Genomic DNA, 18,216 nt, shown 5'->3' on the forward strand with positions numbered 1-18,216 from the left:
CCAACACATAACATATTCTGCACCAAGCAGAGAATCGCATCATTTACAGGTGTTTGGAGCCAGGTTTTAGTTTAATGCATGTTCTGAACGTGTAAGAACTTTATTATATTGGTTTTGTCCTCCCAGCAGGGCAGAGCTCTGCAGCTCTTTAATAACCACCAGTAAGAAAGAAGCAAGAACTGCACAAGGAGTTCTGCCCCACCAGGGGTATAAACAGACAAATTCTTTCACTGCCAGAAGTATTTATACATTAACACACTCTTGGACTGTTGATAATTCTAAAATTGAAGACCTATTCCTGTGTATACATTAATATGGCAGCAATCTACACCAAGCTCAGATTTTGCTCCACGTTAAGAAAATTAAGCATTAATGAGCTCGAATTTTACTTGAGCTGTTTGTTCATTGCAGTGACAGTGAGCCCCAGCCATGGAGCAAGGCATCATTGTGCTGAGCCCTAGGAAGAATTAAATGGTGCAAGTTGTTCTATCAAAATAGCCACCAAAAAAAAAAAAAAAAAATCACATTACACTCAACTGGAAACAAAAGGAAGGGCTAGAAGTGGGAGAAGCATTTATGCTTTGAGAACTTGGGGGGTTGCAAATTCTCAATTTCACTGTCATGGTTAGGAAAATGTGGCAGCAAAGCAGTGCAACCTTATTTCTAAATAAACAAAAAGATTGGTCAGTCTACTGATGCAAGACAGACTAAAGAGAACAAGAGAACTATTAAATTATCTCCACTTCTGGGATTCTGGCTATTCTTTTGCAAAGTGAATAGCTTATGCTAATCAGGATGCATCTGAAATGCATCATTCAAGCCTCCTTGTACAAATATAGTTCTTATTTATCCCAAAAGATCCCCACCAGCTGGCAATGTTTGCATACAATGCTAAACCCAACCTCAAGAGCCCATGCATTATGAGTCATTTTACACTTAAAAACATCAGTTCCCTTCAGTGTTCTCCAAGACGGTGTATCCCACGAGAAGAACCTTAGTGGAATTCAGCAATACTACACTATGTTACCATCCAGCTTCCTCTAGCACAAAGAAGTTACAAGTTTTCTGTTGTTCGTGGGTTTGTTTTTTTTTTTTTTTCCTCCTAACAGCGTTTTTCCTCCAGAACATCTTTGTGGAAGGAACAAAAGGATTTGCACCAATCCCTTCTATATGAATCAAATATTTATGCTATGTCCTCTTGAAGCACTTTCATCTAGTAACCTATGGAATGTGATCTCCTGACCTCAACACTTAGGCACGTCTAAATCAGCTGCCCTTTGAGCTGTATTAGAGGCAGCAGAGAATTTTTATACACTTGTATCAAAGGCATATGAAAACCTTGTGGCCCAGCTGTGGCATTCTCTGCTACGAAGCATTAGTCCGAAGTGTGCTTCAGGAAAGGGGAATGACTGTCCCACGTTTATGGCACAGTCTGATGCCATGTGTCACCAGGAACAGGCAGGATGATGAACCACGCTACCAGCACATTAACCAGCCAGCACAATTTAAATAAGTGTCATGGCAAACTCCAATCCCACGTCCCACCACGTGGCCCATTCTGCCCACTCCACACTGCCCAGTTCCCTTCTGCCAGCCCCCTCCCCAGGGCAGCCAGCGCTGCCTGCAAAACACCTCCAGAATCCTAAAGACAAAGAGCTTGTGGGATGAGCAGGCACCCCATTCCCTCCATCTAGAAATCCCACCCTTTCCTCAAGAAAAATAAATCATTCTATGTTGTCTTTGTGGCTCCCAGGAATCTTTGATGGACAGGGTTATGTTGCAAGTAAGTGTCCTGGAAGTAAAAGAGAGGGAGACCAGGTGTCCCAGATGAACCTGCAACTTCAGCTACAGCACAAATTTTTCCAGGGTCAGCTCATGACCCTACTCCCTCGAGGAGCAGTCACTGAGGTAACCCTGGTGAAAGTCTGACCCAGAGATTTAACAGGGTCATGGTCCTGATGGTAGGGTTCATGTTTTCATAGCAGCCCTGAAAAACCAACGTGATGCTGCCCATCACTCACATGGGAGCAGCACGAGGGTGTAGGGAAAGCTCGAGAACACAGTTCCTGTGCTCCCACCCTGACCTGGTAGAAAGGCTCAGTGCTCAGAAACAGTCAAGGGTAGCAGAAAAATGTGAGCCAGCGGCCAAAACCAATGCCCTGTCCTCTGCCCCAGGATGGATTCTGGTCAGTCACCTGCCCTAGGCTCCTCACAAGGTGCCCCACTGGCTGCTGCACCTCAGCAGAGACTGAGGCACCCCCAGTTCTCAGAGGGTCCAGCAGCTCAGACTTGCTGCCCCAACTTTTCTGCTTTCTTTTCCCACAGAAATCCCCCCAGGAAAGAGGAAGGGAAAAAAAACCTTAAAAAAGAAGGAGGAACAGGGAGCAGGACAGACCAATATGTAGCATTTCCTGTATCATCCACAGGAAAAACCCACGCAGTGGGGAAGAGCTCGATGTCAAGGCTGGTTTCACCACATGAACACGCAGTTCCTCCTGCTGGGGGATGCTGTGTGATTCCACAGGGAACAATACAATCTTCCCTGACACAAGGACTCCTACTACTAGCCACACAAAATTCCACGGGTCTTTCCCTTGCAGAAATGGCTGGTAGCAAAGAAGGAAGGAGGGGAAGGAGGAATGTAGGTATAGAGCTGGGGGAGAAGGAAAATGAGACATTCCCTGTGGTATTATCACTTGTAAACCAGGACACATTCAGCACTCGGCCCCTACAGAAAGAAGTATTCTGCAAAATATGTTTCCCTGCACAGAGACTGGGCCTCCATCCAGTTATTATGTGCACATGTCCCTGCTGAGTTTTCAGTCTTACTTCGAAAAAAAAAAATCACAAAACAAAGAAAACATCCCCTCATATTCACTCTGCGCAGTGCCAAGCATGCTCCTGACCATGTTCAATAATCTGTTAAGGCGTGTTAATTATGGGTGCAACACTTTTACACCTTGTGACACAGCAGTAAAGCACTTAATGTAAAACAAATTCCAGTGTGAAACAAGAAATCAGTCGATCGTGGCAGCCCTGTTTGCACGTGTGATACATAAATGCACATGTGAATGCACATACGTGCTCCTCTGTGGAGCACGACCAGCAAAGACAATCTCAACACGTGGATTACAAGCACAATGACTGCAATTATTTTCTCAAACGAAAAGAGCACCACAAGAAACGGCTGCTTTCAAACACAGCCTGACACAAACCCACTTCAGCGACTTCCACCGAGTTTTACTCAATCCAATTACACACAAGTACACCACTATTCATTTTGGCAATTTACTACCATTGGTGAAATAGGTGGATGAGTGTATTTTTTGGGGTTTTTTTTGCAAGAATTTTGCAAGATGAAAAGTAAACTTTACAGGAGAGAGAAGTGATGGACAAAAGCTGACAGAGAAGACAGCCAGTCTAACTCCCAGGTTTAGACTGAAGAAAGAATGCCGAGTCCCTTGCAGCATGAGCACATCTCTTACCTACTGATCTGCTGAAGACAAAAGGGTTTTCTTCTTTTCAGAAACTGGACACTTGTAGCTCGTTGGGTCAGTCACACAAAGCTTCCCTGCTGCCAAAGGTATTCTTTTTCCCCTCGGGTTTTTGTTGTTGTTGGTTGGTTTTTTACCCCAGAGAGTAAAGGGCAGAACAGTGGATTCAGCAGGGGCAAAGGGTGGAATTCGAGATTTAACGGGCTGGAGAACTGCAGAGCTGTCTCCAAAAGATGCTGTATTTCAAGGCGCTTTCATTTGCAAATCCTTCTTCATCCTCAGTGTCAATAAAACTGGAGGAGGGGGAGTAAACTTTTTTTAACCGCAGAAATAAACCGGACTCCACAGAACGGGGAATGTGATACGAACTGGATTTGTGGCTCGACTTTCTCTTTTATTATAAATAAATATACTTTCAGAACAGGCAATCGAGCTGGAAGGGTAAAAAAAAAAAAAAAATCCCAGAGTCAGCCAGGACCTGCCCGCGGTCGCTGGGAGGAGGATAGCGGTACCTCGAGGGCGGCAGAATAAACACAAAGAGGGGAAAGTCCGCGCGTCCCGGCGGTGGCAGCTCGGCTGTCAGTGGCAGCGCCGCCCGGGGCAGTCGCAGCGCCCGCGGCCCCGGCAGCGAAGGGCGGCCCGCGGCATCGCGCCCGGGCGGGCTCGGCTCGGCTCCGCTCGCTGCTTCTCCGCGGTTACCTGTGCGCGGCGGCGGAGCGGCACCGGGGCAGCCTCGGCGGCACGGAGCGGAGCCCAGCGGAGCCCAGCGGAGCCCAGCGGAGCGGACGGCACGGGCGGCTCGGCTCCCTCCTCCGCCTCCTTCCGCTGCTGTGGGCGCGGGCGGCCCGCGGGACGCGCTGGGCCGGGGCGGGCAGGAAGCGCCGCCGCCCCCGGGCCCGCCCCGCCCGCGGCACCGCCCCCGCTCCGCTCCGCTCCGCTCCGCCCGCCGCTATTGTGTGCGGACACACGGACACACGGACACACGGACCGGCCCGAGCCGCACGGCAGCCACGGCGAGCAGCCGCTGCGGGTCCCGGCCCTGCACACACGCCCCAACAACCCCACCCTGTGCATCCCCGAGAGCGTGTGCACCCTGCAGCTCTGGCAGCCTTGGGGCCGTGACCAGCCCTGGGGAGCATGTTCAGTGCCCCAGCAGCCTCCGAGGGGAGAATCTTTCCCAAATACCCAACCTAAGCCTCCCCGACACAGCTCCAGCCGTTCTCTTGGCTCCTGACCCTGCTCACAGAGAGCAGAGATCGGAGCTGCCCCTCCACTGACCCTCGGGAGGATGTTGAAGACCACAGTGAGTCTCCCCACAGCCTCCTCCAGGCTGAACAAACCAAGTGATCTCAGCCACTCCTCATAAGAGTTTCCATCTAGAACTTTCCCCATCCTCGTGGCCTCCTTTGTACACTCTCTAAAAGCTTGATGTCTTTTTTATATTGTGGTGCCCAAAACTGCTCAAAACATTCGAGGCGAGAAAACCCCAGTGCAGAGCACAGCAGGACAATCCCCTCCCTCACCTGGCCAGTGATGCTCTGCCCAGTGGTCCCCAGGACAGCCCTGGTCCCTCTGCGGGAGGAGCCACTTGGGCACCTGTGGAAGCCCCATCAAAACCAAGCTGCCAAGCCACTGGAGTGAAATGGATATATATCAACGTACGCCAGCCCAGGACTCACTCTCCTTTTCACTGGCCAAAAGCTGAAAATAAATGAAAAGTGTGGCAAGAAATGATCATGCTAACTGCACATAGGCAGGGTATTAAAGGAGATCCCTGTATATAATGTTCTCCTTAAAACCAAAATGTACATCATGTGATCTTCCAAAGCTCAGGCTATCCTAATAGGAAATATCCACAGACTGCTACTACTCCGCCACAGCGGGAAATAATGGTCAGTGTGGAGTGGAAAGAAGAGACTAAAGACACTTGTTGTTCTCCCCGAATACAACTCTGATTTTGCTGTGTTTCGGCATTTTATCACATGATAAAAAGATGGTGGCCACATTCAGAGGTGGCTTTTTCTGAAGTCTTCAGTGCCTGGAATCACACTGTGGAATTTCAACTCCTAAAACAGTTTAGCTTCAAACATTCCATAACCTTTACAGCAAAGCATGAACACATCACCTTTGTGCATGTGTCCCCATTCAAAAGCCTGTAAAAGGATCCCAAAATGTTGCTAAAAAGAAAGACCTAATGCAGTCATGTTTTGGAAGAGCTAACAGAGGATTAGTAATGGCAGCAACACAGTCAGCTCTGCAGTGGAACCAGTCTTTGCATCAGAGAGGCAAAGCTCTTGTTCTGAAATGGGCTAAGCAACACCAACTTCTCACCCAATCCCTGTAATCAGGGCAAATCCCCAGTCTAAACAAGGCCAAGAGATAACAAACTGGTCCTTCAGTTGGGACTTATTTGTGTACAAATAATCGTACCCTGCCTTTCTCACAATCCACCTCCTCCTCCAGCTTTTGCATAGGGAGCACTGGAATCCTCCCCCAGTGAGGTCGTTCCTGTCCTGAACTCCCAAGGAGGACAATCTCCCAGTGACAGCTTCCACTTGGCTCCTGGTCATTACCTTGTAATTTCAAAAAGGAGTGAAACAAAAAACTGAATGCAGCTCTCACAGTGTGTCCACAGCTGATTAATACATAAAGGCCTGATCATGCAAATATGAAGCCCACTGAGCAGCCCCAATTTGGTAAGGCTTGGGCCTCAGATGCCACCAGTTTCCAAAAAAAGAACTGAAAGTGCAAAAACTGGCCACACGTCAAATCCTTGCACTGTGAAATTTGGCCTTCTTGTGAGGAGAGATGGCATGATTCAGCCATTTACCTTTTAATCACTCTGAGCAAATAAATCCTTTCCGACATTCCCAACTCTTAACATTGAAAAGAAAGACTTTGGACAAAAATTCAGGAAGTCAAATTACAGAAATCCCAAATGCAGCATCTATAAACATCTATTTTTTCCCCCCTCATAACCAACATTCATTCACTGGAATGTTTTAATGGAAGAAATGCAGAAACACATGTAAACAGCTCATTAACATCCCATAACCTTATAGTTTGAAGCACCAAAGGGGAAAAAAAAGGCAGTGCAGAAGCAGCTACCGAAGCCCACATTTGCTGGATGCTGTGGGGCAGCGCTGTAAGGGAAATGCACATCTAGAGCGAGGGAAAGAGTTATAAACTGTGCTTCAGTCACACATCCTGTCTCCCTCCCACGTGCTCAAAGAAAATATGGGAGTAAAGAGAGGAGGCAGAGTCATCAGCAAAGCACAACTATTGCCTCATGCAGGCACTGGGGAGCAGCGAGCCTTGCCCGAGGCATGTTAACCTCGGCTCCTCTGCTGCCTATTCCAGGAGCACTGCTCATGTTCAACCCACACAACTGGAGATACCAGCCTTATCAGAACTGCAAAAGAACAAAGCTGCATGAAATCCAAATTCTCTTCCTTAAAATACTCTCCCCCTGTATCCTCCCTTCACCCAGCTCCCCGCCCAGCCCGGTGCTCAGGAGCTCCAGCACATCTGAACGGCTGCCAGCGGAGGAAGCAAGCAGTTTCCATACACACATCACGCCACAATGTGGGAATTCAGGAAACAACACAAGAAAGGGGTTCCTAATAACTGTTCCAGCGTGCTGGGGCCAATTTATGCAATCACACAAAGGTCACGGTGGTTGTGCTAAAAAGCACAAAAGATAAGAGCTACAACGGCAACTAGTTCAAAGTAGGAGAATAAATCCCGGGCTGAGGAAAACCTGGAATTGCTCCACCTACAATTTTTTTTAAGAGGTTGTCCTTCACATTCTTGAAAATTCCTCCATCTTAAAGTTCCTCCCTCCAGGAATGGCTGTAACTCTGCCGCCCTTTGTCCGCAGCAGCTGGAGCTCAGGAAGCTGCTGATATTATCCCTCCTGTACAGACACACCACAGCTCAGTTCAGCATCCACTCAGCACAGTGCACAGGGGCTTGAATTAATTTCCATGGATCTCTGATCTTAGGCCAGTTTAACAGAGCTTTTCTTCTTGCAAATAAATATAAAGTGTCAGCAGGGCTCAGAAGTGGCATTTAGCTCATGGGGCCAGACAGAACGTCCCCACCAAAGTGAGGGGGGTTTTTGTCTATAAAATACATTATTGGGCAAAATAATGACCCTACAGTAAAGAGACAGTAATACAGGAAATAGTAAAAAAGCCTAAGAAGAGAAGCTGAGCATGTTTGCCAGGAATGTGAGCAGAAGCAAGGCATAGGCACTTCTGAAAAGGGAGAGTGTATTTCTTGTCATAGAAGCCAAACTCAGAATCCCAGCATGCTTTGGATTGGAAGGGACCTTAAAGCTCATCTCATTCTATCCCCCTGCCATGGGCAGGGACACATTCCACTAGACCAGGTTGCTCCAAGCTCCATCCAACCTGGCCTTGGGACACTTCCAGGTCAGTTTGACAGGTACTCATTGAAGAAAAGGAAGTAAGCGAACCAACATGTTTGGGAACACAGATTAAAACAAGACTAAAAGATTTCAAAATCTTCTAAAAATCACCAAAAAATGAGTGCAGAAGGCACCAAGGTACAGGAAGGTTGGACAATTGGTCCAAAGTCAGGCTGGGAGCTCAGTCTGCACTTGCAGAGGCGCTGCCTTGCTGCCCACACGCACAGTGAGCTTGGACATGCAGTACTGCAGCTTTTGCTGCTGTTTTACCACCTGGTTTTAGCACCCAGCACCTTCAGGGTGGCCATGGCTATCTTTAAGTCATACACAGAGGATTTGGTGTTGCTGCCACATCTGGCCCTGAGCTGTAACAAAGCCTGAAAGGCTTCCTCGGGTCCTGCCGTTGGGTACAGCTGGAGAGCAGCTACCATTTCTGAAGGGAAACAGAATCAGACAGGAGACTGAGGCATGAATTACATGAGTTATCATTCACCAAGATGGCAACAACAGCTATTCACAGACCAACAGCACCAGAAATTACTACCATCAAACCTGACATGCGTGGAATTGCTAGAAAAATTCTACTTTTCCAAACACACGAGCAGGAACAGTTACACACTATTTATTCCTCTGACCTTCACTAAGTAACTCCTGTGTCTTTCCACACAAATGTATTATTTCACCAATTCTACACAATAAAACTTTGATGACCACATAATTTCTGGGAGGGAAGTAACTGATACAGAAACTTCTGCATAGCCAACTTCCTGCCCTGTGTCTACTGTGATTTACACCGTAACACAGCCCCAGCTCATCTAAGATTTTTCATGCTGCTGTGTGTGAAGAGTTTTAAGTCTGTCAGTCTGGGAGGTACCTCTAATGGGTTGTAACTCAAGTGCAGCATGGTTCCTGGGGTGAAGAAAAGGCCTGCAAGGAAGGGGGGGAAAGGAACAGCTCACCACAGTGAAATGTAATATAGAGGTCAGCAGTGACATGTCACCCGTGAGGTGATTGATCAGGTACCACCTGTAAGGAGAATTATTCTAACTGCTGAACCTTGGCCCCTCTCTATGCAGAATTGCAGAAGAGAGCAGTGTATCCAGGAGAGCGGTAAACAACTGCCAACTATGGAAAAACAAATGTTTCAGCTTTGCCCTAAACACATTCACATCCCAGTGTTCTACAGTTAAATGCAGTTTGGGCAAAATAAGGTTGGTCTCGACAAAGAGATTTCCTTAGACATTGTTCTTCTCCCAAACACAGACCTGTAAGCCTTTATCTGATGTCTATCATATGTTAACAACCTTGATGTAGGAAAGTTGACCATCTCCCTTGCTTCTCTCTTGCTCCCTTCCCTCTGCACTCTTGCCTCTCAAGTCTCCTTAAAAAGAGATGTCTTTAAAATCTGCTGGAATTAATTGAAATATTCCCTCAATTTCCAGTGGATTTGGACCAGAGTGAGCTTTAAGAGTAAGGCATGGAGGCACTGAACTTCAACACAGTATTTGTTTGCTCTCAAGGACTAAAGATTGTATGAAATTACAAGCGAACAAGATGCACAGCAGGCTCTGCAGCAAAAACCAGACTTGCTAATCCTGATATTTCAATGATCATAAAGCCTAAGAGGGGACAACCATGGCTGATTTGATATCAAAAAGCCCAACCTCTTCAAAGCCTCCAGGCCTTAAAATGGTGCAGCTGTACTGATAAATACCACAGGGATGGGGGAGAGGGGGTGCTCTTTGATTTAAAGCTCTTGCAACTCGTTTTTAATGCTGATGTCAGAAGCAGACTCAGAAGTGAGAAATGAAAGAGGCCCAACCAACAGCAATCTCTGGCTGGGAGCAACCTTGCATTGCCTGGGAAGGGTAAAGGTATGGTCTCAGTGAAACAGTGCCATGTGCATGCAAGAGCTCTGCTAGTTGCAGGAGCAGAACCATCTTCCCCTGCTACACAGAAGCTGTACTGAAGAGTAATCAGCTTATTCTGAATGTGAAATTAAAGAAGAGAAATGAAAGGAGAAAAAAAATGTTATGTACAAAAAACATAACGAAACAAAAGAGATTAATTTCTCTTAAACAACTGCTTCAAATTAGAATTTTTATGAATATGTAGATGTTCTCCTAAAAACAATCTTTCCCCTGTAGTAAGCTACAAAAAGACTGATAATTAGAGAGAGCAAGATATCAAGTTACAGGTAATTGATTAACATTTCATTTTCATGTAAATGAAAAACTAAAAATAGAATTATGGAACAAAGTCTGATTAGATTTTACAATCAATTTCAGAAGCTGCTGCCACATTCTGGAAGAGCACCAGCACTCTCTGCTGGTGATCTTTGTTCAACAGTTATCAAGAGAAAAATGAGGGATGAAAATGCATTATGTTCTTGATATGAAATGCCATTTTTGTTTTAAACTGATTATTAATTAGATCCCTAACAACTTGGCAAACAGCAACTCTAGGAGCTAGGTATGCTTTTGGAAACAACACAGTCATTACTAAGAACTGCATTTACTCTGGGCAATCATCACTCACTGGAATAAATTTCACTGTCTCAAATAAACATCTGATGTAAATGCTTCTCTCAGCAGAAAGCACTTCTGTGGTGCTGCAACACAAAGACAAGCTGGTGTGAGAAATTCCCATGATGCCAAATCCCTTGGCTCCACCCTGACTTTCCATCAATTTTTGAGCTATGCCAAGAAAAACAGCTCTCCTTTAAAAAGTCCTAGCACAGCTCCAACACCTTCCCCGATGGGAGCCACAGTGGGAAGGCTGCTATGTTTTCATCAAAGCAAACCTGCTCCCAGCCCTGCCTCTGTTCCACCCTTTGCCAGGAAGCTGGAAAAGCTTTGATTCCCTCTCCCCAGGATGCACCCAAGTCGTGTCTCCTGGATTACCTTACACACCTGAGCCAGAGCTTGCACAGGGACAAACAGGCAGCAAAAATAAACCCAAAGCCAAGCACCTCAGTGCCAGCTGTCCCAGCTCCCAAACTGTGCTCGGATCAGGCACCAGGAAGAAGGGTTAAAAACTGGTAAATTGAATCCATGTGCAGCTCATGGAAGTGTGGGAAACAAAAGAGACAATGTTGAGGACAGAGTATTCATTTGCAAAGGGCTCGAGTTTCTTGGCTTCTGCCATCTGCTTCCCAAAGGCCATTTTTCAAGGTAGCTTTTTGTTCCTCAGTTTTGAATGTAGCTGAGGAAAGACATCCTACTCCTACTTAGCTAACAAACTAAAGCTCAGTGCATGTTCAATGGCTTAAAATATTTTGTCTTTTTAATTCCCTGGGGACAAGAAAGAGTTGCAATATCAGAGATGGGGTTTTTCTCCTGGGATTTGGATCAAAATTTTACATGACACAGCTCACTCAAAGACCTCAGCCACCTCCATAAATATTCATTTACACTATGGTATTAAATACATAAAGAAATCCAGTGTTTACAAAAAAAAATACACAAGACTTCATAATGCAGTAGATATCTGTGTATTATGTGTAGCAAGATACACAGCCCTTTTGACTATTTTCCTTTATGAAGTAAAAATCGGGAAGAACAGCTCCTGAATTAGAGAAACAGCTCAGAGTCCTAAAAAGAACACACACTGTGGTAAAAATAAGTGAGTTTTAACACAGGCATAAGTCAAAGTCAGAAATAATTGTTCTAACGCATTCTGCTCCTGACAAATCTCAAATTTAGAAGAGCTTCACATCTGCTGAGAGTCCCAAGGAACTTTTTAAGCATTCAGGGATCACTGACACTTGGCAGAGTGGGACAGAGTGACAGCCAAATGCCAAGCACAGCTCTGAAACACTGCAGGAGGAACAGACATTCCTGCCTAAGGGGCAGAGCAAGTTTCTCACTGTAGAGAAGGACAAGTTTTCAAAACTGAAGTTTTCTACTTTTCAAGGAATTTAATATTGTGAACATGACATGATCCAGCCAGAGACCAGTGATGCACAAGGGATGAGAAGATGCTCAAAGCCTTGAGAACTTGAGCACCTGTAGGAAATAACCATGATTACTTTTTTAATATTATTAACTATACATGCCAGACTGTCTTAAATATTCTCTTCCCACATTCCTACCCACACCTTTACCTTCCTGCCATAGGAATTCTGTATTCAGCTCTGCCCCTTGATCATTAATGCAGACTCCTGAGCTTCAGACTTCAAAGCAAGGCAGGATTAAGAGTCACAGGCTCAGGACAGCGTCAAACCCTCCCTGTGCAGGAACCTCCACTTTGTGTTCGACTCCACAAACACCTCCTTCTATCAGGACTGGGAAATCCAGGGATTTATGTGGAGCTTCCCACAGATTAAGTTAATAAGGGAGCCCAACAGTGCCTCATCTCCTTCCAAACACTGGTGAATGAAAGGAAACGGGAATGTCTCCTGGGGTAAAGGAAAGAAAGATGTGAGCGCTCTACAAATGTGCAAGGGAAGAAACCAAAGGCTTCATTGTGTGGAAATGCACTTCTCCAGGAAGGCTCTTCTCTTCTCCCTCCCCTAAGCAGCACATGAGAATGTTCTTAGGGAACCCATCATCACCTACAATCCTGGTGGTGGTTTAGCTTTTATTCCTGACTTTTCTATTTTTCCCTCTCACCCTCCCTCATTCTGCTGCTCAAAATGCCTGCACTCCCAGCTTCCTCATTGCTGCAGGTCCTCCCCTGCCATACGCAGCACATTCCCAGTAGCACCAACATTACTGTGAGCTCCAGCCATTGCCTCAGTACTCAAAGCTTCCAGCAATGAGACTGAACTACAGTTAACACGATACAAATGAAGAAATTACAGCACAGATATATAAAGATACAGGTCTGTCCAAGACCCCAAGGGACTTGGGGACTCATTTCAGTGTAACTTGTAATCAGCATTCCTTTGAGTTACATTTGAAAATTACACCAACTTGGCCAAGACTAAGCCCCATCAGGCTCAGGCAGAAAGGCAGTCTGTGATTTTCAGCTTTATTTGTAGCTGCTCTTATGTCACCAACTTTCAAGGAAATTACACAACACCAGACTAACACAGGTGCAGTTCCTTTAGTGGTAAGAAAGCTGCTACAGATCACCAGACTCAGGAATTTTCATCGACAACATGGTCTACACCTGCTCTGTGTTGGACATTGCAGTGGTACAGTGGGAGAAGCTGTTGTAGAGACACACACTGTCCTCATCAGCCTCATGATCCCTTATAAAGTGATGGTAGATGGTGTCACAGAGCAAAGATTTACTTACTGAGAAGGTGAACTGCAAAGCCAAACTCAGAAATTTCTCTGCCTAACAAGAATGTTGCAACTAGGTCAGAGCTGAGCGCTGGGTGACCATGGATCAGAGCAAAAACATTCCCACAGAATAACTAAGATGTGACAGCAGGTACTTGGAATGAGAACAAGGATTTCATCCACATAGTCCTGCTGCTGAATTATGTGGGTAAACTGTGGTCCTGAGGTAGCCAGCTCCCAGCAGGACATGCAGGTGTCAGGATACACAGACCCAGTTTAGCACAAGCAAACTAAATTCCCAAACAGGAAAGCCAATGTCCAACTTTGATGAAATTTGACAAAGAGTTCAGAGCAAGTTTCAGGTCAGAATTCTATTTAGGTTGTGGATGAACTAGATCCGAGCCACAACCTTTTTCTGTACCTTCTGGACTCATTTGGAGCAATGCTTCTTATTTCCAAACCCTATTTCTACTAAAAGACTCCATCAGTTCCATGCCCATCCCTGCTCAGCTCAGGCTGGACATTTTGGTAAACACAAGACCTTTATTCGAATGGCAAGGAACTTCAACAGAACACTCTCCAGGCTGCTTTTGGTCACTGAAACTCCCTCCCTTGGATCCTGCACATGGAATTACCTGTCCGTGGGGCAGACAGGTCAGGAGAGGGGAGATTTGTGGGTTAATGGGATAGTGTTCTGATCAGGGAAATTAGGTTACAAGGCCAGGCCTTTGGACACTGCCTTCTTCAGTGTGGCACTTCAGTTTACAACTAGAGATTTCTCCTAATTAGATTGTACTCTTAATTATTTATGGCCTATATTATCTGCAGAACCTGCCCAAAACCGAAGCCTTAATAAGGATAATTAGAATAATCATATTTTTCGCTCTTTTGTAAAGCACCTTGAGCCTTGCTGATGAGAAATGCTAGGATGTGATTAGATGCTTAATGAAAAAATTATCACTAGAAAGTGGAATAAAAATTAAAAATGAGCTAAAATGGAATTTTCTATTTTATACTCCATCGGGGCTGAATTAAGAATCATTTATCAGAGGCAACACTGAAAATTTTAACCTGAAAATTGAGTGGAGATCTTCTTTATGCATGTCATGGTGGGAGAGCACAGGTGAGGATGCCAAGGACCAGAGTCCGGGCTGGGATTTCAGCCCCCCAGGAGCCTGAAATATGGAAGTGCTGGGTTATCCCACCACGTGCAGCCAGCTCTTGGCTGGTGCCAGCACCAAGAAAAGCAGTGGTGTTTAACATCACCCCAGTTCCTTTGTCCACCACAGCTCCTCCACACTAAAGATTTGGCTTTCCAGCCCCCACCTTCCTCAGAAACTATCCTGGAATTGAGGCAGATGGGATCTGAGCTGCTTAGACGATGTGGTAAAAGTCACGGTGAATATTTCTGGCCCTGCCTGTCTCAGTCTGTGAATGAAATCCACAATCCCTCAGACCGTACCGGGGATGGCCAAACCAAGGCACGGATGCAAAGCCTTTAACCCTTTGGGGATTATCACCCTCCAAATTTGCTCTCTCAGAGATCAAAGCAGGAGGATTTGGAGACGTTTCTGTTAAATTCAGAGCTGGGACAGGTGCGGGGGAGCTCCTGCGGGTGTCTGGGGCCGGCGGGAGGAGAAGGGCAGAGCAGGGACCATCTCTGGCGGCTGGGGCAGAGGCTGTGGGTAACAACACATCCCGGGCACTACCTGAAGCTGACAATGGAGCCGGGGAGGGGCCGGACAGATGAGCAGAGAAGGCACCCACACACCACCAGCAGCCCCCGAGCCTCGCCGCCTGCCCACGCCCAACCTTCCCCAGAGCCCCCGAGCAGTGCGGGCTGAGCCCCAGAACCGCCCCGCACCGCCCGGGGAAGGAGGAGGAGATCCCCGCGAGGGCAGCGGGGACACCCGGCTCCCCTGCCCCGCCTCGGGGGGCCCGTCCCGGGCGGTGCTTGAGGGGACAGCGCCGGCCTTTCCCCGCGCTGGGCGCCGGCCTCGCCCCGCGGCCGCAGCCGCGCCCTCACCCCGCGCAGCGCCCTTACCCCGCGGGCGCCGGGCCCCGCGGCCGCCCGCACATCCATCCCGGGCCGCTCCCCGCGGGCTGCCGCGGCCGGCACGGCGCTGAGCCACGCCGGGGAGCTCCGGCAAGGGCCCCCCGCCGATGCCGTGGGTAACTTTCAGCAGGCGGCTGCAACTACGGCGCCCGGCATCCCCCGGCGGGCCGGCGAGCGGTGCCGGCCGGGAGCTGTAGTTCTGCAGGGCGGGGGAGCCGCCGAGCGCCTGCGGGGAGCGAGCCTCGGCTGAGGGGGAATCACGGAACCACCGGGGCTGGAAAAGACTTCTGAGAGCATCGAGCCCAGCCTGTGACCGACCCCCACCTTGTCAGCCAGACCAGAGCACTGAGGGCTGACATCCAGTCAGTCTTTTAACAGCTCCAGGGATGGGGACTCCACCACCTCCCTGGGCAGCCCCTTTCAAGGTTTAACAATCCTTCCCATGAAGAAATTCTTCGTAATATCCAACCTAAACCTGCCCTATCATTGGTTCTCTGGGAGCATAGCCCAATGCCCAAACTCCTGTCAGGGAGCTGTGCAGAGCCCTGAGCCTCTTTTTCTCCAGGCTGAGCCCCCCCCTCAGCCACTGCTGCTGCTCCAGCCCCTTGCCCCAGCTCTGTTCCCTTTCCTAGACATGCTCCAGCCCCTCACTGTCCTTCCCGGAGTGAAGGACCCAGAACTGAACACAGCACTCCAGGTGTGGCCTCAGCAGTGCCCAGTCAGGGGGACGGGCACTGTCCTGGTCCTGCTGGCCACACCATGGCTGGGGCAGGCCAGGTGCCAGTGCCCTCTTGCCCACCTGGGCACATCTGGCTCATGTTCAGCTGCTGTTGACCAGCACCCCCAGGGCCTTTCCTGACAGGCACTTTCCAGCCCCTGTGCCCCAGCCTGGAGTGTTCCATGGGGTTGTTGTGGCCAAAGGAGTTAAGCTCTTTACTTATTTCCCCTGGCTCTCGTTATCAGCCCTCTGAACCTGCTGTATCTATTACCTTCATCATCACATCATGAGCTTTCTTCAACAGCCTTGCTTCTAATCTCTCTTCCACAATATTTCTAACAGGGACCATTCCTTGCCCTAGAAAGACTCCCAATAAAAGTAATAAAATTGTAAAAGCCAAACTGTCAACGTATTAACAGGCAAAACTTAAAGGCCATAGAAAGTCTGTCACTGAAGTACTCAGCTGCAGGCCATCAAGTGTTCAGCTCCTGTGGTCTCACGTTCAGATGTTCCACCCATTTTTATTTACAACTACAGTTTATTTTTATTTAAAGCTGAGTAGCCCTCTGGCCCTGCTGTGCAAGGTTTGCTGTGTTGAACACAGAACAGTACATAAAATAAGCCATGTGGAAACAAAAGGACGTTTTAGAGATGTGAGCAGGAACCATCCAAAGTCCAGGTGGAAAAATGCTTTTAAGCAGAGACATCTGTGTTTACAGAGCATCATTACTGCTTGCTGTATTTGATTACAGATAGCTTTGTTTTGTTGTTTTTGATGGAGAGAGGAAAAAGCCAGCAGAGGTAGAGGCCACACACCAACCTTCCACTGTAAAGACCCAGAAAGGAGGGCTGGGGGAAAGTGTGTTATTGCTCCATGGGAATCCAGCAGCACAGGGGCACAAGACTGAAACAAAAATGGGCTGTGCTGTCACGAGGCCTTGTTTGCCAGAGCCAGACAAGGAGGATCTGTTACAAGATGTGGTGGAATGTTTGTTTTTGTAGTACTGGATTTCCAAAATCCATGGTCTTTTTGTGGCTGACAAGCCCCCTCCTTTCTTTGCCTCGTTCCTGCAGCTGTTGGAGGTCTGCACCCCTGCCTGGAAAACATGAGCACAGCACAGCAAAAATGCGCATCATTCATGTGCCATCAGACAATGCTTGGGAGAATTACAAAGGAGGGGAGGAAGAGGAGGAGGACACCACAGTGCTGCAGTAATTTGCATTATTTCTACTGTCTTTGCAATAGTCACTTTCAGCTTTAAACTGTAACAAGTATATATTTCATAGCAGCTTTATCACCCTTCAGCATCATTGGGTTTTAATTCACACCCCCTCATGACCAGGTAAAACTTGGCAGAGTATGTCTGTTATAACACATGCTTTCATTTTGTTTTGGTAGTATTTCATATACAGAAATGAACTTCAAAGCAGAATCTGTGTTGTGACCTGTTGTTTACCTCAGGGATTGCCCTCCATGGCTCATCCTGAAGGTTTTTGCAGTGCAGAACCTCCTGGGAACACCAGAGCTGGGGACTTCACTGGGAATCAAACCAGGCCATGGCTGCCCCACACCACTCACTTTTCTTGGATCCAGCAGGAAGATCCACAAGCAGTTCAGCTGGAGCAGTGACTCTCCTCAGAGCAGAGCTGTGACTGCTGCCATAATCCAAAGCTGAGGCCAGGCTGAGGCTGGAGAAGTCCCAGGTTTGGTTTTGAGCCACTCTATGCTCACATTTGGGCCCTGCAGCCAGCACAGGAGCCAGCATGGGACAGCCCACATGGAAATCCAGCTCCAGGCACTGGAACCACCTTGCTGGGCCTCCACTGACAGCACCTGCAGTTCTGCCGTGTGCTGAAGCCACACACAAACCTCAGTGTCCAACTGTGCAGTTTTACCATGCTACTTCTAGTGCTTTTAGGACCACAAACTTCAGCAGAGGCACGTTGCAATTCTGTTTGCTGGGGACTTCATTTTTACCTCCCTATATTGACGTTAAATACATTAGTTGCCCACTACAAGGCAAGTCCTCTAAATGACAAGCAGCTGAACTTGCATTTTTCTTACTTGACTTGCACATTCAAAATTTCATCTTACTTTATTATGAGGGGCATGAAAGTTCTAACATAACAGCACATCTGTGGCAATTTACTTCCTTACCAAGTTCACTTTGATGATGACTGGGTGCTTATAGAGCCACTGGGACAAACATAAAAGGAGATTTAGAAATATTATAATTAGAGCAAATAGGAAAACTAGCTCAGATTCCTGATGCTAGAAGGTATTT

The 18,216-nt window shown here is 47.4% G+C and overlaps 1 protein-coding gene across 2 annotated transcripts in view; it reads right to left on the bottom strand.

Moving 5' to 3' along the window:
* The window catches only part of AMOT (angiomotin), a 57,723-nt gene extending 42,451 nt beyond the window's left edge, over window positions 1-15,272 (bottom strand). The window contains exon 1 of one of the 2 annotated variants that reach the window (XM_032123694.1): window positions 15,202-15,272. The gene's annotated coding sequence lies outside the window, so the exon portion shown is untranslated. Of the gene's footprint in view, window positions 1-3,485; window positions 4,296-15,201 lie in introns of those variants that run through there. The other variant, XM_032123692.1, reaches the window with a different exon arrangement.
* Between the last annotated feature and the right edge of the window lie 2,944 nt (window positions 15,273-18,216).

This window comes from Corvus moneduloides, chromosome 14 (assembly GCF_009650955.1).
Source record: "Corvus moneduloides isolate bCorMon1 chromosome 14, bCorMon1.pri, whole genome shotgun sequence".
Lineage (NCBI taxonomy): Eukaryota > Metazoa > Chordata > Aves > Passeriformes > Corvidae > Corvus > Corvus moneduloides.